The sequence below is a fragment of the Aptenodytes forsteri genome, unplaced genomic scaffold (assembly GCF_000699145.1).
Source record: "Aptenodytes forsteri isolate BGI_AS27 unplaced genomic scaffold, ASM69914v1 Scaffold174, whole genome shotgun sequence".
Lineage (NCBI taxonomy): Eukaryota > Metazoa > Chordata > Aves > Sphenisciformes > Spheniscidae > Aptenodytes > Aptenodytes forsteri.
The window spans coordinates 1320852-1342875 of NW_008794603.1; the positions used below are offsets into that span (position 1 = coordinate 1320852).

At 39.5% G+C, this 22024-nt stretch overlaps 1 long non-coding RNA gene across 1 annotated transcript; it reads right to left on the reverse strand.

Moving 5' to 3' along the window:
• Nucleotides 1–16810: 16810 nt before the first annotated feature.
• LOC103893863 lies at nucleotides 16811–21604 on the reverse strand. The gene is made up of 3 exons (XR_657281.2): nucleotides 21513–21604; nucleotides 20304–20385; nucleotides 16811–17470 (listed from the first exon to the last, which is right to left on the reverse strand). It is a non-coding gene; the product is annotated as an uncharacterized LOC103893863 (long non-coding RNA).
• Nucleotides 21605–22024: the final 420 nt, after the last annotated feature.

Here is a 22024-nt window from a genome sequence, read left to right on the forward strand (position 1 = left end):
AGCTGGAGATATTACTATCCACTTACTCTCCACTCTTAGGCTAACACGACCATTTTGCAGCAACACCACCTCGTACCATGAATCCTGGCCTGTATCAGAAATAGTGTGGCCAGCAGGAGTAGGGGAGTGATCGTGCCCCTGTACTCGGCCCTGGTGAGGCCGCACCTCGAATACTGTGTTCAGTTTTGGGCCCCTCACTACAAGAAGGACGTCGAGGTGCTGGAGCGTGTCCAGAGAAGGGCAACGAGGCTGGTGAGGGGTCTGGAGAACAAGTCTGATGAGGAGCGGCTGAGGGAACTGGGGTTGTTTAGCCTGGAGAAGAGGAGGCTGAGGGGAGACCTCATCGCTCTCTACAACCACCTGAAAGGAGGTTGTAGCGAGGTGGGGGTCGGTCTCTTCTCCCAAGGAACAAGCGATAGGACGAGAGGAAACAGCCTCAAGTTGTGCCAGGGGAGGTTTAGATTGGACGTGAGGAAAAATGTCTTTACTGAAAGAGTAGTTAAACATTGGAACAGGCTGCCCAGGGAAGTGGTGGAGTCCCCATCCCTGGAGGTATTTAAAAGACGAGTAGATGAGGCACTTAGGGACATGGTTTAGTGGACATGGTGGTGTTGGGTTGACGGTTGGACTCGATGATCTTAGAGGTCTTTTCCAACCTCAATGATTCTATGATTCTATGATTCTATGAAGATATAAGGTACCTATAGTTACCCTGGGAAAAAATGAGACTATGCATGGAGCACCGTGCATGGGGTGGCAGAAGGTCCGTGACCTCCTGCTCTCTGTCCCTGTGAACCCCTGCAGAAAAACTGCAAAGGGAAATTTGGAGAGTCATTTCCAGCATTCTGATCTATGTCAAGTGGATGCCATTTGTACAACTTGTCATATTAGGGGCGGTAATAGGAACCAGCAAGACGTCTCAAGAAAAGCTGGTAAAAATGCCTCCCATTTTAAAGCTTTATTGCTATGTTCAAAAGTTGATATTTTGACAAAAGTGTCGAAGAACTCCAGGAATTCAGTGAACATTTCTGGGATGTATTTTTTCTGCTCTTGATTTTTGCATTACCATTTTATACCAAATTAATTTATCAGTTTATATGCATATACAGGTGTATGAACATACCTGGGTATATGTGCATATATGTATGTATTAGCTATGGATAACCTTGAACAGTTTGCTTTGCTTGTTTTTTCTCTTCATATGACTTGGGCCTACGTAAGTGATACAAATATGACTTCAAGGGCTTCTGCACAGTCAGAAGTTTATGGTTAGGTAGCTGGGCTGAGTGTTTCAATTGTCATTGAGGTACCTTCAGGAGCAATTACCGCTGTGGTGGTGTTGCAGAGATTGCATGAATTGCCGTGATGGGGAGCAGACCCCAAGCTGCAAGACTTCCCCAACTAGTTTTAGAAAACAATCATTAGTGAGCAGTATCCCCAAATTCTTGTGGTGTTCTGAAAATTTCTGATTTATCGAAATTAAATCATGGTAGATACTTATTTGAAAATGTTTATGAATATCGCCATGCTGTTTATCACCATAGCTATAAAAACACATATACTGTTACAGAATTGTAGAAAACAAGAATAAGTACAAAGCGATGTAGAACAGCTTACTGGCTACAGTATGTGGAATAAACAAAGTTAGTGCTGATTTTTGTTTAACAAAATGTTATATGCTTAAAGGAAATCAACATCTACATTGTTTCACATCTGCAGTATTGCTTTTCTTGTATTTTCTGGCAAGTTTTGATTTAATAGGCGTATTTTTCAACACCTCTGTTAACGTTTTACAAAAAACTAATAACTAAATACAGTAACTTCTATTGACTCCTAGCTACCCTCCATGCAATTGCTACAGCTGGGACTGTAACATATCTGTAGTCTGTGCCACATACAAACAGGTTTCAAATGATTACATTTCCCTCTTTATTATTCCATTCTGTTTCCCTTAAGGATTTCAGGCATATAATTTGGGGACTTTAATGTTTAACAAAAAACTAATAACTAAATACAGTAACTTCTATTGACTCCTAGCTACCCTCCATGCAATTGCTACAGCTGGGACTGTAACATATCTGTAGTCTGTGCCACATACAAACAGGTTTCAAATGATTACATTTCCCTCTTTATTATTCCATTCTGTTTCCCTTAAGGATTTCAGGCATATAATTTGGGGACTTGGCCTAGTTTTTATTTTATATCCAGTAGACTTGGTCTAGTTTTTGTTTTATATCCAGTAAAAAATATCTTTCAAGTGTCTCTTTGAGTACCTTTGCACAGAAGAAAACAAAGAACCGCCATAAAATTATCAGTATTTAGCTTTCTCATAAATATCTAGCTTAAAACGGCTAACAACTGGCTATCTGTTTCTAGGATAGTAGTGAAATATCAGTCTCCAAACATGTTCTTGCAGCATATTATAAGATTTTTAGCTTTTTTTTCAGTCAGACCCAGTAGCCACAGAACAGATTAAGAAGTGTTTACGTTTTGTTCACTATTCACCTTCAGTTCCATCTAGGTAAACGTGAGGGGGATGTAATATATTCATTTTGCAAGAAAATTCTATATTCTTTTGAAGTGATGAATGATTCAGCAAGGCACTATCAGAGCCGGTAACGGTTTTGCTAAGCTGTCCCACTCTCCATTGTCACGTTATCAAAATACACGGCAATAAAGGACACTTTGCATTCTCCCATTTTATGCTACTAGCCCACTAATATTCTCTATAACACATAGTCCATACATTAGCCAATATGCCTGTCGCTCAGATTCTCTGCTTACATTGCTTTATAGTTTAACCTCATTATTAGCTACCTAAGAAGTTTCCATATACAGAACTGTTTTAATTGAACAGACCCTCTGTATGTCTATGGCTCTTTTTCTTTCATAATGCAGCAGATTTTTTTTTTAATCCTACCCTATGCGAAATCAAACCTCATCTGTAGTCAGAGTCGGAAATGAATCCAATGTCTGAATAGGCATGGCGTGGGGACTAAATTACATTCTTACACCTTTGACATATTATCTGACTGTGAACTTGTGGACAAGTTGGTGGGCAGTAGGTCCTGGCAATGTCTGAAAAGCATATATATATGTAAAAATGCGTAATGACCACTTAAAATCTTTTTTTTGTATTTACTCTTGCATCTGTGGGGTAAGAAAGTAAGAAAGTCTCTGTTTTACAGATAAGGGAAAAGTACTTGAGGGGAGTATTCCCAAAGGTCAGCCGTGGCCCGCAGGGACTAATGTTCCTAGACTTTTTCTGTAGACAATGGGAAGTGCTCTGAAATATGTTTTGCTAGAGCTCTTCTCCCTCCGTTTCCTAAACCGAGCTTTGTGGGCCACCCTTCCACCTGCTGCCAAATGGCTTGCCAGGGTTGCATGTGAAATCTATGGAAACGTGAGGAACTGCAGCGAGGCCCCTGCACAGCCCCCTGACTTTTGCTCTACCTTTCCTCAGCGCACTTGTTTTGCTAAGGGAAGGAAGAAGAGTTGGGTTGAAGCAGTTGAGCTGAACCATGCCACCAGCAATTCGTGATAACGCGAAGTTATGGACACGTACACCTCTGCATGCTCATTGCAGCGTCTGGAACTGCAGAGCGGCACATGCGCCACTCTCTTTTTCGACTTCTGCAAAAATCTGGAACTGCAGAGCGGCACACGCGCCACTCTCTTTTTCGACTTCTGCAAAATCCCCTGTGCTTTGCAGTCAGATATGTTTTCATGTACACAGGTAGCAACAGAAAATTAAAGAATTGTCACGCTTTAAGTTCAAATGATTAAAAAGGATGCATTCCGACAGGCAAAAATATTTCCATAACTATTTTCAAAATGTGGGGAATAAAAATTTCTTAGCCACCCCAGTTGTAGCAGAGTTTGGACATAACAGGTAGCTCATTCGGGGTTCAGAACAGGCACAGAAATTTGCATCCAAAATGTAATTTGTTTAGACGATGTTAAGCTCCTGAAAACACGGAATTAGAATTAAATGCCTTCTCAACCATAACCATGGCACTGCAGTCATGACGCTAGAATATGCTGGAGCACAAGTACTTTAGACAAACATAACAGGCTGAGCAAACAAGCAAGAAACACTCCATATGCATAAAGGAAGCAATTTGTAAGCATTCATGTTCTCCAGCAAGGCACAGAAAGCAGGCACCAGTCAAAATGATCAGCAATAACCATTTCACAGAATTTAAATATAGTAGTGTGTCCCTGACTATCATTATTTTAGTTGTCACTTTGTCATTGCTGGTAGTATTTTTTTTTAGCTCTTCTTTTCCATATTTCACTTTCTAAATACAGGCATTGAAAATAGAAACCTTACTTTTGGCTGAGTTCTGTTTGGAGGAAACTTACTTTTAGCAAAAAAGAAGTTGGATAACTCGGACATCAGTGGTCAGAAAACACAAAAGCTTACGCTATCCTCCTCTGCTTTGTACCTTGTCTTTAACTTGCGTGGTCTATAGGGCTGTTAGGACCAGGGCATGAGGAGTCAAGCTGACCGATTAGGTCTGAGCTGCATTTGAATGAAGGCTTCAGTTTGAAGTGCTGTAGCCAAGGTGAACCATAACGAGAGTCAAAGAGATCCGGGAGGTGCTGGCCGAAGGGAAGAGATGGGGCTGCGGTCAAAGATCAACGCAGGGTCTAGATGCCCCTTTGGTACTACACTTTCAAATGAATTCCTGGCCAAGAGTCAGATCCTGACTAGCTGTATAGTACCCGGTGTACATGGGGGTGTACGGGGTTGTTACTTGTGTTCAAATCATTAGTTCTGTGTTCGGGCTTTGTTTCATGAGAAAGGTAATTGCAGTCTGTGTAACTTCCCCCAGCCCTGAAGGCAAATTACAGACTAAGGATTGAAAAAACCTCCAAGAAGCTGCATGTACAGTGGTATCACTTGAGCAGTTCCGAAAATCTGAATACTTAGCTTTTACGTTTCATTTAATTGCAAATATACATTGGTGATTCTCTGTGTAAATGTTCAGTGTGAAGTTTTAGTATGCAACTCAGGGATTAGTATTAATGGTGATTTGGAGGCATATTACAATCAGGGATTGTAATATGCATCATATAATCAGGCATATTACAATCAGGGATTGTAATATGCATCATAGTTGTCCAAAGATACATTTTAACCTAAAACATTTATGCCACATCATTGTTGAAGAGATTGACTTGCTTTATTTTATTCTCTTTAGTTGATTTTCCCAGCCATCAGTGAATTATTTTTGCTTTGTCTTGAGTGTCATGTTTGTTAAATTTTTTCTACGTAGTCATTTTGACGTGCTTCTGAGTATCAGTGTCTGTAATCATGGGTCTATTCACTCCACTTCATCCCATGTTTGTCTCAGAAAAGGTTATTGGAAAGATCTTAAAATTTAAAACTGTACAGCTACAAAACCCTCTGCTTCTCTTATAAGTTAATCTCAGACCCTTTTGTTTCTGGCATATGCTGTATGGATAGCTGAGATAAGTGAATAGAGGGTCCCTAAACAGATGGCCATTAAGTCCATCACTTGAATGCCAACCAGTTTGGGAGCTATCAACCCTTCTGCGAGATGAAGGGTAAACCAAGTAGGTAAACTCAGTGTTCACCCAGCATCCTTTCTGTAAATTTTCTTCTTAGGCTTTCTCCACATTCTCTACAACTGAAGATAATCTCTTATGAAATATGGTTACCACGCTTGATAATCGTATTCTTGTAAGCTTTATTTTAATTGTTATATAGAACAGAATAATATTACCCTCGGTATGCAGATGAAGGAAACAAATTCTCTTGTTTGGACCGTAGATGATGATCTTAACTGAGTTTTGGGTATGCTAGAGTTTCTACTGAGTTGATATTTATGTCAAGCAAAGGCACAAATCTGAAGAGTTTGTTTATAGCTGGAGACAAGCCTAGCTAATTACTAATCAGTCCTTAGTAACACCAGTTTTTGAAGCACGATCCAAGATTTGGACAACACTTACTTTTGATTTGTATTATCTGAACACTTCAAAATGTGGCGTTTTAAACGAGTATTGGTGAAAAGTGGTTAAACACATGTTCATTCATTCACATTCACTTTGGGCAGTTTTGCAGAACAGCTTTCACAGGCTGTTCTTTCTTTCAACACGTCGTTGGTCTTTGTTTAAGAGATGAAAACAGCACAGGTACCAAGGGAAGGTACCTGCCTGTCTCTACTTTGTTAGATACGCATTTTGAACATGCCTCCTTAGAGGTGACATGAGCTCTAGGCTAAATAGCTCATCGTGTCTGCACATGCCATTTTTCTTTCTACTTGTGCTGCCTATCCCTGACCATTCTGCCACATCTGTTGGATTTTTAAAGATCTAATATTGTGTGTCACGGTAATACTGAGTATTAGCACGGAGTATTTTGGGGATCTGTCCACAATGGCATCCAGGTCTTTTTTCTGAGAATGCTACTTACGGTTTCATCAGTGTTCAGGCTATACTTTTCAGAACATGTTGTATTTATCAACTGAATTTGGTCTGCCATTCTCCTAAATTGCTTTGCTTGCTTAAATACCCGAAGACTTCCTACTCTTTCTCTCTGAGGCAGTCTTACCTCTGTGGTTAGTCTCTTGCATACTTTTGAAGAATTTTGTCATCTATTGAAAAACCCAAGCTAATTTGGATATTCTTTACCATCATCTGTTTTGCTGATGTTCTATAAAAGTTTTAATTTGAAGAGTAGTATTTGATGTAAACAAGATGATTTGGCCAGTGGCTTTCAAGTATAAAGCTTAGTTGTTTTACAACATTATTTTAAATTTCTATTTCAGGCTATATTACCAGTTTTTTATCTGCAATTCCCTAGGTTCTTGCAGATCTCTTAGAGGAGTATTATTTGGCCATGAAGTTACGTAGCACTTTAATTTAGCCAGTTTTATCTGGCCTCTGCTTTTTTACTTTTGACGTTTCTCTGACTGTGATAGTCTACCTTTGTTACATTCAACGAAAAGATATTTCTCCAGTTTCTTCTACAATAAAAATCTGTACAGATAAATACTTTAGCTTTTCAAGAGAGTCTTTATTCTACAGAATTACTTTCTTTATACCCTTGTGGCTAAGCCTATTCCCTAGCTCTCTTGCAACTTGCCTGCTTCTGAGATAATTAAAGTTTTTATATCTTTGACTGTCTGATCTTTGCGTTCTCTCTTAGTTCATCTGTTACACCCTACGTTTTAACTACCAGAGTTTATTACTTACACAGTTAGAAAAAAATATCTGTGCCACATCTCTTGTGCTGTTGGCATGATAACCGCTAACCTCTGCGGCTCCATTCTCTATTTTAAAGCATAAAGAAAAAAAGAATTTTTTCACGCTCCTGCTACTTTGTGTATTTCTTAATGATTTGTCTTTTTTTAATAAAATGTATGGTTTTGGTTTTTTGTAGATGGTACAGTTTTTATTGAGCTCTATTGTATAAACACAAAACACTTGGAAAAGTTTCAGAAACAAAACTGGCAAGTTAACTGCTGTACTACTAAAACATGACATTAGACTCAGTAAAGACATCATAGCTTCTTTCCAGAAATAAATCAGTTGCTTTTTTGTCTCCTGCTAAATAGACATTCTTAAGATGTGAAAATCCATTACAAACTTAGTATAGTATTGGAAAAATGATTATATATTTCATAGCTAAAACTAGGTATATTGTCTTTAACGAGTCTTTTGCTAAAATACTGTCCATGGCTGGCACGTCTCTGTAACTCCTTCTGTCTTCAGTTAAGAAAAATATCTTATTCCTGGGTGGAAATTTAAAATTGAAAGTAGACCTTTTTAACAACTGATGAAGATATGATTTTTGTAGTATTTATCTTTAACATTAATTTTCACAAATGGCTAAGCAAAATCTTTTGTGAAGATGATCTGAAGTGAAGATTTCTCCAGATATTTGGGTGAACACATAATTTTTTGTAAATGAAATTCAATCATTTAGATTTCAGCTTGTATCTTCCCATACACATACGGTATGCTGCCTACCAGGTGCTTCATATGGCCACTCATATCTAAACACTGTTCTCAGTCACGTGAGTAGAGTCTCTTTTTTGCACAAGAAAGTAAAGTGTAAGCAGTTCAGGAGAAAAAAGGACTTCACCAGTCTGAGTCAAGAAAAGTGAGAAGAAATTTTACTTTACAATAGGTGTGCATATGAGAAAGCGGAATGAAAACAAAACTCCAGTTAAAACTCAGAAGCACATTATGGGAAAGAAAGTTAGAGAAAGGAAAGAATTTATTGTGGGTAATTCTAAGTACTATTAAATGTTTAACCACCAGATCAAAAGGAAATAGCAGAGCTGTTTCAGCAAGAGGTCCTTACATTTATTCATTTATTCTCACTTTGCACCTACAATAACAGAGCATTAGATCTTTCTTGCCTACCCTGTTTTAGTCCCATGATGTTTCCCTCCTTCATGGAGCCCCCCCAAAGAAAAAACCTGGGGCACGCACATGGACCTGTATAGAACATATGCCAAATAATATCCTTTGATATTATAGCAACTGCCAATGCAAAATTTATTTCTCAAAAAGAAAACCTCTGCAAACAGCAGTAAGCTTGGCTTGCTAGCATTAATTATTTTCCAAGTTAACCCATGTAAATCATGTGAAAAGTTAACACCTACTGCATAATATAAAACCACCATCAACATTTCTCACATTATGATGATAGTCATGCTTATGCCACAGCAATACATTTCCCATTACAGCTCCTTCTTAGGTCAGAAAATATAATAACCACTAAAAAATGTCTGGGTTTCTTTTTGTTGTTTTGGTTGATATACTAAACATGAATACAGCTTTTTTTTTTTCTTCAAACCATCAAATTTAGTTCATCAGACATCTGCATCATTTGACTTCCGTTGACCTCTGTGCTTGGAAAATGCATCTATATAGAGCACTTTAAATTTAGTCAATATACAGTACATTGACAACAGTAGTTATGTATCTACTTAATTCTGTCCTCGAAGTGCCGCTGTTTGTCTCCATGTATATTACTTTGGCCGGTTTCACCGACTCCTCCTTCCACAGTGCAATTAGCAGTCTGAGGATTTAATTGCAAGAATCTTCAGAGCTCTCTCAATGCCTACAGGAGGATATTCTGAAGGTGAGAGTTAGCCTCAACCTCACAAATCATCTGCCGAAGCTCCCTGTAACGTCAACTGAGAGAGGCTCCTCCAGAGAGGGCTCTGGAGCAGGGACCTCAGCGGCCCTGACTTACGAGTACCCCTCTCTGTTGGCCGCGGAGCAAGCCAACGGATATTAACTTCATTACGCTACCATTGGCATTTGTGAACCTGCACATACGGCTACACAGGAGTTGTGTATGTGCTACACCATGTGCTACAATAGGCTTTTTGAAACACTTGGCTTTTTGATCACTTATCTATTCTGCATCTGTGAAACCTTTGGTGACGTAGGTGTCCAGCCTTTGCTGACAGTGAGCATGCATTAGCTGTAGCACAGCAGATAGCAGCCATATGTCCAAGAATTTGTTTATATTTTGTCTGTCTTGTTGTGTTCCATCTTGGCAAGAAAATGTCTTATTTTATCCTTTGCGATTTTCCCAGAACACTTATGAACAGGCCCATATGGCCAGCTGGTAGGACTGGGGTCACTTAAGAATAAAAACATGATGTGACTTAGAAGCCTAAACTATTGATTTCAGGATAACCTAGGCTTCTGCAAGGCTACTTTTCAAGAGCGTGACGCAGAAATTCCTGAGTTGGCATCAATAGCTCCAAACAGCTCTGTACCACAAGCTAAAATGGTCACATTTCCATCGGGACTTGTGCATGGAGATGCACAATGGAAAGGCACTCTATTGTGCACTTACAGACACACCACAAAAGAAGTGCTTTTAGTAATTTTACAAGAAGAACAGACTTCACATGGGCAGTCTATTAATATGGTCACTTGGGAAGTGATGCGCCGATTTCCTCTGTTCTTTCTTTGAATACTGAAATAAGGATATGGCTAGTGCAGACTGAATTATTCTTGTATAATAGAGGCCTTACAAATTTATTACTCAAGCAGGATAAGCTGTAACGTTATGAATCCACAGTAGGGTATCATGTTAATGACTGGTTTCCTCAGCTTTGTCCAGAACACTACCATTAACTGTACTGCTGTAGTTAAAGCAGTAAATGAGGGAGAAATTGAGCCATTTGATAGACATACACTGTAGTTAATGTTTGCATAATTTTATTCAATAGTGTTACTTTTTTAATGATAACATCTATAAAATGTGAAAAAAGAATGCACCAGTCACTATTACTGCTTTAGCATTTTAAGACACATTTTTAATTCTCCTTTACCTCCTTACTCCTGTCCAGTAAAGGACCAGATACATCAGATTAAAATGGTTTCCTTGGATAACACAGTATGTTGAAGCATCTTTTTTTTCTCTTCAAAGTCCTACTCAGGTGATACTCACTCAGTGGAATGTTCCTACTTATGTCTTCACCTTAGAGTAAATTATACATATTTCTACCAGACATCTACTGGTTTGTCCTTTATTAGGCTTTTATTTCATTAATAACTTGCACCAGCCCACCATTTTAGACATCCACAAGCTTCGACTGTTTTTGCTGGGGGATACCACGCTGAAGAGATTTTCAGGAGCTCTCCAGGAAAGTGGATTCTGCAAGACTTCGTGGCTAGAGCCACCAACTACAGTGAACTCCTGACGACAGTTTCATCGCTGTAAGATCAATAGCCTACATATACTATTCAGAACAACATGAAGCATCAAGCAGCTTTTGCAGAATGTGTGAATTTAACAATATAAATAATCTAGAGCAATGGTACCACACTAAGTGTCACTCCTGTGCGAGAACGGGAGTATAATGCTAGAACCTTATTTTGTACTTCTAACTCAAGAGAAAATTGATAATGTTAACTCCATACCTGCTGACCTCTAAAATTTCAACAAAAATCTTTAAAGTCTTGAGGGAAGTGGAGGATTAATGCCACAGCTTCACAAATTCAATCTTGTTCATTTCTTGACCTGGTTCCTGTGATATGCCTGAAACCTGCGACAAGAAAGAAGGAATAGCATCACAAATTTCCTGAGCGTAGAGGTTAAGAATCCCTACACAGTCAGCGTGTTAAAAGCTTACTCAGGTACCTATGCAACCCGAAGACCTTCTGTCAATTAGAAGATGAGTTTAACTGGAGGTCGAATTAGGATTTATTTGTGTTGAAATCATGCAGTCATAGAATAAAAAAAGGATAGTAGAAGTAAAATTTAGATGCTGTTGTCAAACTATGCAGACATAAGGGAGAATACACCTGGAAGACAAAAGAAGACGAAGCGAGAAGCTTGGATGTTTGGTACAACTAAGGTGGTGTATTTGAACGACTTATCTACTTCAGTGTGCAAGCTAAAACAAAATCTTTAAAAGTCGGCCAGTGAAAGAAAACACCACAATGAAATTCAAAGAAGACTGGAATAATTTTCTTTCACATCAATACATTTTCCAAGTGATAATTATTTTTCAGGGATATGAAATAGGGAAATCAGAGGTACCACAAATCATATTAATATTTTCCCTTTACAAAATGAAAAAAAGGAGTATTGAGAAAAAGACAGAAAATGTCAATAGCCTTCAAAGACTGAAAAAAGAGAAAGTAAGTTTATAAGGACATGGTGTGAAATGCTAATCTCAAAAATCAAATAAGGAGTGGTATTTGTGGAAGTAGTCTCCATAAATTTCTGTCATAATGTGCAGTGTTCTTGTAATTGACAGAACAGCTGGGGAGAGAGGAAGGAATTTGACAATAGGATGCATATGATGCAAAAGGCTTGCAAAAATTATGGGTAATGAAATATTAAATTATCTTTTACATATTCAGAGACATTTGAGAGCGTTTCCTCTGCTAGCATTTTCATTTTGGTAAGCACAGAGTAATGAGATCAGATTGGGTTGTTTTGCTTCTACACGTATAAATGTCTATGCTGTCTCCCCAAAAAAAGACAAGTCGACAAAAAGCATTAAAAATGAATGAACAATGTTACAGCTTTGCGGTAGGAAATCATATTTTGAGTTCGGATGCAAACAACATTCTTTCAGATCAGAACTGATCAACAAAAAGAACACGGCCAGGATTAATTGGCTGTAGTGGGAGCCTAATGACTGCAGGAAGGAAAATATTGATGGGGCTGATACCAGAGGAAAGAAAAAAGAAACCTTGAGATTCTGCAACGTCAGTGAAAAATAGAAAGATTCATCTTAAAAAGAAGGAACAACTGGAATAAAAACCCCAGAGGGCCTCAGTTTTTTAGATAAAGATACCAGCAGCAGAAAACCTAACTGGAGGATGCGAGCGAGCAGATGAGTGGCACCGTTTCACAAAGCCCTCTTTTGCCGCAAAACCCAATAAACCCAGAAAGTTTGGCTTGACTCCATACTGGTACATCTCTCGTCTATCCAAATGCATTCCCTAGAATTACAGTAGCTTTTGCTGGTGTTCAGAGGTGCCAGCTGAATACAGCCCGGCGCCTACCCTACATGCTGTTTCTGTATCATTTTAACTATGTAAATTGGGAAGGAGGAGTAGCTAGACGAACCCGAGGTGTACATTGATGGATACTGCAAGTATTAAATCTGTGGTTTCAAATTCTCTGAAGTATTCCTAATAAGGAGAAGTTTGTAAACAATTTATATGCTGCTTTATGTTCACATAGAATAGAACAATTTCAGATGACGTCAATATGTTGAAACTGTTCGCTGACTTTAATTAATTGATGAATAGGAAGAAAAAGTCTGAAACTAACCAATTCTTAGTTGTAGATAATGCACCCTGTTTTGTAAGAACTTAATTAGAAAGGTTTTTCCCTTTCAGCAGTACAGCACTCATAATTCTATTAGGAAGTCTGAAAGAAATAAGCTTAGAATTGGGCAGCTGTTCACAAATTAGCACTGTCGCAGAACTCAACTTTTTTTAATCCTTTTGTTATGCAGACTCAGGATCTATTTTAACCCACAGTACACCACTATACTTGAAATTTAACTCATTCTTAGCTACGTGCTGCTTCAGTATGAGCGAACCTACACACAAACACGTTGTTCTTTTCAGCGTATGCAGAGACGCAGGAGAAAGCTATACTATTTCTTTTGGTGGCGTTACAAACCTTAAATGAGGTAGGAAAAAGTTAATGGTTGATAGCAACCTAGTACGTTCTGTCATGCGCGAAATTTTGACAGCAGCACTGAAGGAGGCAATTAAGGCACTTCCAGGTTTGAACGCTACTTGGAGGCTGACTACAACACAGCAGATGCTCTCCCAAGGTGTGGGTGGCATCTTCCCACCACAAGAAAGATTTCAATGAACTGCACTGGTTTCAGATGGATTCCTATAAAGCCTTGCAAAATTAAACCAAATTAATGCATTTTTTAACACGGGAAATTCTGCAAGCAGTATGAATGACATTTGGGTAATGCCTCAGGAAAACATTTGCAAGGAGTACTTACAAAGGGAAATCTAGTTTCTCCTTTTATAGTACACTTCATTTCTTTACAAGTAATATTTCTGTTATTGTTGTAGGTACCAAGGCCAAACCCCTCTGCATTTAAATGGAGTAAATGCAAATGTGTTGTGAGACACGGAGTTTACACCACAATGGGTAATGACTGTTCATTTATTTGTAAGAAAGAACATTTGCGGTTTATTTTTGAGCCAAAAAGATTGTTGGCCGCTATTATACAGATGAAAATGTGATATCTCATTTAAAATGTGGCAGCAGTTACTGACAGAAGCAAAACTAACCCCCAGAAAAAGACTGTATATAGAATATGTGTTTTCCAAATATGAAGGAGGTCACCCTTGGATGTGATCTACGTGTTATTAAAATGAAAGATTTCCCTAGGCAGAAAGCCATTAAGCCTGAATTAATGCCATAAATATCTAACAGCTACTTCAGGTGAATAATTCTGATTAAAATATTGCTGTAGTTTTCTCAAATCACACTCCATGAATATTAGTCTGGAAATTAAGAATACAATGTTTAGCACATACTAACGCGCTTGTACCCGATACAGTGGAGAATTTGCTGCGAGTTTCATTAAGTATTTGGTGGTGTGCCTTTGGCAGGGGGAGGAGGTGCCGCTGGCGCCTCTGGCGTAGTCCCGGTGCGGTGGCTGCGGTGCCCACACAGGATGTGGTGACTTGGATTTAATTTCCTCCTCCGCCTAAGAGAACTTCAACCTGCAGCTCCCATGTCCCGTGAGAGCTTGCGAGACTGCTGGCTAATGAGGCAGGAAGGAAATTTCTCTCAGTCCACCCTATTAAAGCCATACCACTTCGCACAGAATCATTAAGTATTAATTGGGCTAGAAAGAAGGTAGGGTGATGCTGTGGATAGTTGGGTCCTAAGCCTGCCTCCAATGAATGTTTAATTTTCTCCCATTAAATAGCCTTTCAAGCAGGGACTTGGACCCAGGCCTGCTCACTGGAAGTGGTATGAAATTACCGTCCATTGCTGGCACGTCCAGGGACACGGGGGGATGCAGCACAGAGACCGCCACCCTCACCCCCACCAAATTCGTAATGCGGCACGCCACCCTCTGCATGCAGCAGCAGCATGTAAAAGCAGGGTTTCTAGACCTTTGTGTCCCTCTGCCTGCAGCAGATAGCTAACTTGCCACCTCCCGAGGCTGGGAATATACCAATTCCTACAGTGCGGAGCTGTACAAGCAGGGATAATTGAAAAAGCTCAGCTCTGAAGTGCCCCGTAGACCTTGCTCGCCGGCAGACTGTATGCCTGCAGCTCACACCTGGGAGACCAAACACATAAATTCAGGCCTCCTTGAGCAGAGTTGATAATTATTTACAGGTCTTCCACACCCTTGATGAATGATTTATGCACTGCCCTGCTGGGTTGAAAGCAGGCAGCAGGCAACTACGTCCTGTGAGTTTTGTGTGAAGTCCAATGGAAAAGAGATGCTCAGAAAGTCTACTAGACCAGACGAAATAATACTTCCCAGGCAGCAGCAGCCCGAAACACCACCCAATTATAATGTGGTATTTATCTGCCTATTGATACCTTTTTTTTTGGTATGCAGCAAGTGCATTTAGAATATCATTTGGTTGACCGTTAAAGGAAGGGTGATCTTTATTTTAAAAAGAATGCTCATTTTACTTCCGAGTTACAGATATGCAATTCCACACGTGAAACAAAAATGAGAAAAACAATACAGATAACTACATTTAGCCACTGCCATCTCGAAGGAAGATAAACTTCCTCATTCACTGTCAAGGGAGTAACTTAGATGTGCCTGGGTTTGCCAACCTCCCTTTTCCCTGTGTGAATTATTTCTCTTGTGGCTTATGAGTTGTTTCAAGCAGGACCCACACTTAGCTAGATCAAACTCCTGTTATCATTTCATGTTTTCTACTCAAGGCTGCCATTTCTAATGGTTTTATTTTCGAGAACTCTAATTGAGTTTGTAAAACATTATTTTTCCTCTGAGTTGAGACCAGAAAGACAGTACTCTCTCTGATGAACGCCTCCAAGGTTTCCAAGAGAACATGTGCTGAAATTCCAAAGGCAGTTTTACGGTGTGAATTCAAGACACTTTTTATTTCTAATAAGAAAGCTATATGACTTCCAATATTCATAAAGCATTGTTTCTATGTAAGATTTTGAAGTACAATTTGCCCTTCATGCAGATGGAGATTGGAAGCACAGATTAAGGGGAAAAAAAACCCAAAACAATTGATAGGATAATGCTAGCAGCATAAGTTTTAATTTTAAAAAAGACCATTTGAAGGGGAAAGATAAATCGTATTGACAAAGAAAATTGAGTTTTACTAAAATGATGTCTTCATTTATCATGTAAGTTTTACTATGAACAAGCTAGAGAAATGATTAGAGTAGACGTGATCAAAATTGTTACTGAGGTTTGGCAAGGTGGCAGATCTTTATGAGAGACCTAAAACATTATCGCGAAACAAAAGCAAGTATTACAAATACGGAAATTTGATGCATTTCTAGACAGAGGACCAGATCCTGTCCTGCATAAGGGAAAAACTGTTAAACTAGCTCAGCTCCCTGATCTAAGGGGCTAGGATTGCAACTGTGGTCCCCCGACAGAAGCAGTTATGTGTGCAGATTTTTGAGGATCTTTACCATGCGTTTAGGACTCGGAGGAAGGCTCCTTAAGGCTTCATCTGTATAAGTACATTAAACTTGTCCGGGACCATTCTCTGGCACTGCGACCAGCTGGCATGGGATGGCCTCTTTCTCCACGGGTGAATATGCAATCCGATTTTAGCATCTGTGTGCAGATACAGAAATGTCCTTTACAATTTGATTTACTACCTACCTGGGACAAAGGATGCTGCTCAGTTAAGCACTCAGTTAAGGACTCTGTTGTCTTAATATAATCACCATGATGGTGATACAGAAGCGAAAACGTTCTGTATCACATAACCAGTTCACTCAATCTTCTAGGCAGTGATTTTTATTCTAAAGTAAATCAGAAGAGTGACTAACCCACTTTCTCTCTACTCTGAGAAGGCAGACATATCACCTGGGAAAAACCCCATACCTTAACCTTCCCCTTCCATCCCAAATGAGTTTTCTTAGCTTAATTGACTTCATGTATTTTCATGCCCTTCCTGTTCTTAACAACCAGTTGAAATGAAACCACTTCTGGCCTAAAATGAATGGTAAGTCAGAGATAATGAAAAATCTGTACTTCAGACACTCCCACAATGAATGAAAGAGCTTCACTGAGAAGGAAGTAAGTAATAAACTTGTAATAAACGTCAGAAAGATGTGAGCCCTTTATTGGAAAAAACCTCATGTACTGCTTTTAACAACTGAAGCTGTCAGTTATATAAATGATAACGTGCATTGAGGGAAAGTAAGCTATAAATCCTTTATTTCTGAAATGAAATTTTATCAAACATGAAGAAATAGGTTGATGACCAAATTAATCCTCCGGTAATGCCAAATATAGATGCATCTCGATAAAAGTGGTTTGAATTTAGAGCAAAAAGGATTTTCCCAAATATCTTCTCGCATCACAGTGCTGTGCATCCAAAAGTGCCTGTGTTCTTGTGATCATCCTCACCCTCAAACTGAAAACAATTCTGGAATATTATTTTTACCATCACTAACTGGTACTGAGCAGAGATTTGACTGCCAGTTCCAGTACGCACATAGTCAAACAGCAGGCTATTGCATTCAGAGGAACCATGAGAAGAAATGCTCTTTCCCATCTCCAACACAGGTTGGTTCACTGAGTAAATACAGTCCTCAGGGTGTTCAACAGCGACTTCTCACTGGACCTGAAACAGAGTTCACTGAGATTTGAGATTCCTTCTGGGTCCATAGCTGTAGAAAGAGACTCCAATTCAGCGTAAAGGTTTAGACTCAGTTCTATGTGTTTTCCAGCTTTACTGATCTTACTCATCTTTTTAAGTTTGAAGCAGACCGATGCATCTAAATAAGAAGCAAAACATGGAGCAGTATTAATGCTAATGCCCTTACTTCAATTCCATTACCAGAGCAATATATTCTATTCTTTAATTAAGAAAACAGAAGCAGAGGTAAATGATTCTAGAAAGACGGGACTAGCAAGAAGCAGCCCAAGGTTTACCCTTTATAAATAAGGAAGGCAAGACACAGGCAGTTGCTAAGATGTGCAAGAAAAAAGGAAATTAAATCACAAAGCCCAGATGACATTTGTCTGAGTCTTGAAGAAACGAAAGTCTGACGTAACTGAACTACTGCCAAATGTATGTAATTTATCATTACACACACCTACTATATCAGATGAGTGGACCAAGTGTCATACCCTGCTTTAAAAAAGCTCCAAGATTTGTGTTCAAGACATAAAGGCAGTACAGGGCATAAAGTATTTAAATGCAAGGGTATTTCAACCTTCTCATATAGGGCAGGGAAATTTATCTCAAAGGTTATCCAATTTCTTTTCAAATGGTAAAACCAGGCTGTGTAGTCGTACAGGAAGGCTCCATCAGAGGAGGTATGGGATTAACTGATGCATTAGCTGTGATTGCTTTAATGTTATAAATAATACTTCATGGGGTTGATGAACAGTTACATTTGGTTTACCTGTGGTTCTGCATTTGAAAAGGTAATATAGCAAAAGCAATAAAATTGAGTAAGTAGAACAGTATAGGCTGCTATTACCTAAAAAATAATAAATGAATTACACTGAAAGGCAGTATACATGCAATAACTGTCAGTCTGTTATCTATCAGCCCATTTTATTTCTATTAGGTGGTAGGAAAGAGTTCTATATTTTGTGTAATTCCTGATGTAAAATTCAGATGAAAATTAATTGGCTTCTTCCTTCAGCTTTGTTTTCCTTTCTGCATAAGATCATACACAAGTCAAAGGATCTGTTCTAGGAAATAAATATACATAATTTTTTTCCTCCAACCTCACCTGCCAGAAAAAAAAAGGTTACCTTCTGGCATGGCAGATTGGTTAGGAGGTCATGGTAGACATTCCAGTAGAGCTAGGAATACATTTTTTGGCACAACGATAGATACATTTTAAATAATGCAACACAATATTTAAAAGTACTTGCCAAGAAAAAGCACTGGTTTTATTTAAGCGCTATTCAATTCCAGCCTGTAAAAGCTTAGCAGACATGAACTTATGCAGGTCACACAATCAAGCTACTGATAAGCAGTCTGACTGTGATACCACTTACATATCTGGAAAGCAAAGGGATGTTCTATATTCCTATTTTCTCTGGGAGGGAAAAAGAAAAGTTCTAGTAGAAAAAAACCCACAAAAAAGGGTAAGATGAGGAGGAGTGGAGATGGGGAGTGGCTTTCGCATAGGGGAAACTGAAGTGACCTGGATTTTTCTTCTGCCTGTAAAGGCTAAGGGAGAAGGAATACTGAAGCCCGTGGAATCACAGATGTCATAAAACAGTATATTAAAAATCATTGTCCACCATTTATCAGCAAACAGGAATGGAAGACCACCCAGTAAGAATATCAAGCAGCCAGTATACAGCTAATGTGGTGAAGGTGAGGTACTTTTATACAAAAATTAATCTTGGAACTCTATGGCTCAAGCTGTTGTTGAAACCAAAAGTCAAAACAGATTAAAGTAGACCTTAAGAGAAATTCATAGAAGATCTACAAATAGATGTTAAATACGATGGTCTGAATGCAGCCCCCACACTGGAAACTCCACACTGCTAATTGCTGGAAACACAGATTGCTGAGAGAAGAATTATGTTATATTTTCGCTATTTCTTATACTGTTTTCCAAGCATCCACTCCAGATCACTGCCTTTCATTCAATCAAGTATGTCCATTCTTCCCTTACGTACCCTTTACCATCATACATTAAGTATTACGGATTTTCTTCCCCAAAAATGGGATTCTGTTCATCATGGTTACCGGCATGCGGCCCACCCACGGTAAGTTATAAAACAGATGCTTCGGTGCAACACCACACTGTTACACAAGCCGTACATTTAAAGTTTGTATACCTACTCTTGCATGTTTTATGCATTCTTGTACCTCTGTGGCTTTATTTTGCATTCTTAAATTGTCAGGAATACATTATTCTAAAAAGGACACTAATACGACGTAATGCCATATAATGTAAGTTTGGAGAAAGAAGTCTTTCCTTGGCCTTATGTTATCATTCAGCCACGATATATTAAAGGATAAGAAAACCAGAAAATAATAGCAGACAAACTAGAAAGGTTACTGCAGCACCACTGACATGACTGAAGCGGCGTTGCTTAATGTGCACCGCTCGTACCGAAATCACCCGGAATTGTGAATGGTCAACATCTTTAGCACTGGGACAAAGACAACGCCAAAGACAGAAGTCTTGGTACGCACAGAGGAAATAACTGCGATTACAGAGGGACCTAGTTCTAAACAACGAGGGAAAAATGAAGTACAAAAAAATTTGACACGGAAAATATCCTTTATACGCTAGTTGAAAGATCTGTGCAGTTGCACTGTCAGGAGCTTGTTGAAAGCAAGTATCTTAGTAACATTTATTTGGAGGTTTGTTATTTTCATGAATAAAGATAGCAGTTGTCTATTATATGAACTAAAAGGAAAACTATACTGAGGAGTGAACGTTTCTGCTCTATGACAGTGCACGGTTACTAGTCAGGTGGCAAAAAAAGACCTTCCACGAGACAAAACTGCTCCGAAGTATTTTTAAACTGCTCTTCCAAACAGGTGGCATTGCCCAGAATCTAGCACGGCGTTAGGACTGAATGAATAACGCAGTCACTGAATTTTGCTGTTTCTTTTGTATTTATTACCTTTGAGGGAGAGTATTGTTTTAAGGGTGCCAAACTCTGTGGATTGTCATTTTCTTCTACTATGAGAGTTCACTTTTTCCTACTGGGAACAAACGTGCTACTGTTAGGGTTAAAAATGAACAGAGAAAAAATACTTTGCACTTATACAGGCAACATCCATTTCTGCATCTTAACATACTTTACAGGAAGCAATTAACGCTTACAACGCCCGTGTGAGGTTAGAGATAAAAAAGCTGCAATGCAGAGAAATTGACTTGCTCATTCTCAGCGAAGCACGTAACGGTGGATTTCCAGTCTCGCGCTCTGGCACTAGACTAAGTTCTCTGCTTTGCTTATATTGAGCCTACCTTAGGAGTCATTTAATACTTTAAAGGCTATATATCATACACATTGAACAGACTCCATACCCCTATAGAGAGGTTAAAAAATTCTGAGCAACCTTTCGGTACGTTTTGAGAAGAGAAACAAAGGCCATCAAATCGTTTATTTAAATGTTACTTTGGAACATACTGAAAAATGCTTTTATTAATTACTTTGTAAGGAGAACAAGAAATATAAAGTGCCAAGAGGTTTCTCATCCTTATATCAAAGCAGCTAGTTTATGCAGTCAGTTTTCAGTGTCAAAAAAGATATTATTCAACTGACAATAAAATGTTATAAGTCTGGACTTTTTCACTTTGCTTCGGCGCTGCCAAGCCTGGCCGCACACCGACAGGAAGAGGGGAAAGGAGCGCACCGACATTGACCCGCTGCATCAAAACACAAAACTTCCCGGACCTTTTATCCACTACCCATTGAGAAAAAGGTTACGGTCTATGCAGTCCTTGCCTGGCTGTTCACGTAAACAGGATGGACAGCTTTTTCGTTTTGCTTTCCTTTTCTAATGAGTGAGGTTTCCCTCACAAAAGTAGTAATATTTCAGCCAACACTGAAAACGTACTGCCGCTTTTGGTACAAGCGCTAGGGCCTCTAGGATCTGTGGGTGACGATATGAAAAAACATCCTAATTGCATGCGCATGCGAGCACTCCTCTGCTAGGGTGGAAAGGCTCTTTGGGCGAGGTGGCAGAAGCTTCCTCTGCATCTTACCTGAAGAACGGTGAAACACATCCGCTTCGGGGCACGTGTTTCAACAACGATCAATCGATTTTTTTTTTTTTTTAATGAAGAAATACAACATTTTGACGTTTGACATGTAACTGTAACTTACTATAGGTTCTCCTGCAACCGGGGCTGGGGCTAGCGGGTAAGAGCGGCTCGACGCCTGGGCAATCCTGGCGTAACGGGAGTGCGTGTGCTTCCTCCTGGTAGTGGGAAACTGGAGAAAGCATTACCAAGAGTCACTTGTAATAACCTGTCAAAAGGGCGACTCGGCTACCTTGGCTTAAGGCTTCGGCTGGCAGCAAGGCGCAGGCAGCCGCCCCTCAACGGCTGGCCGTAACCGACCAAGAGCTCACCGGAGTTAAGGGGCAGCGCTGGGTCTCGGGGCAAATCAGCCTGGCTTCATCGCCTTCTGCCATCCGCCCCCCCGCATCACATCCAGTGACCCACCCGGAGCACAAACGCTTTTCGTGTCGCTAACGTAACTGAGGGACTGTTTCAATTCTCGTGGGTTTTCCACCGTTTTCTCTACGCTTCCATCCATCCGTGACTAACAGGTTACCCACGCGCACAAGCTAACGGGGACGCACCGGCGAGGCGACGGCCTCCGCGGGAGGGCGG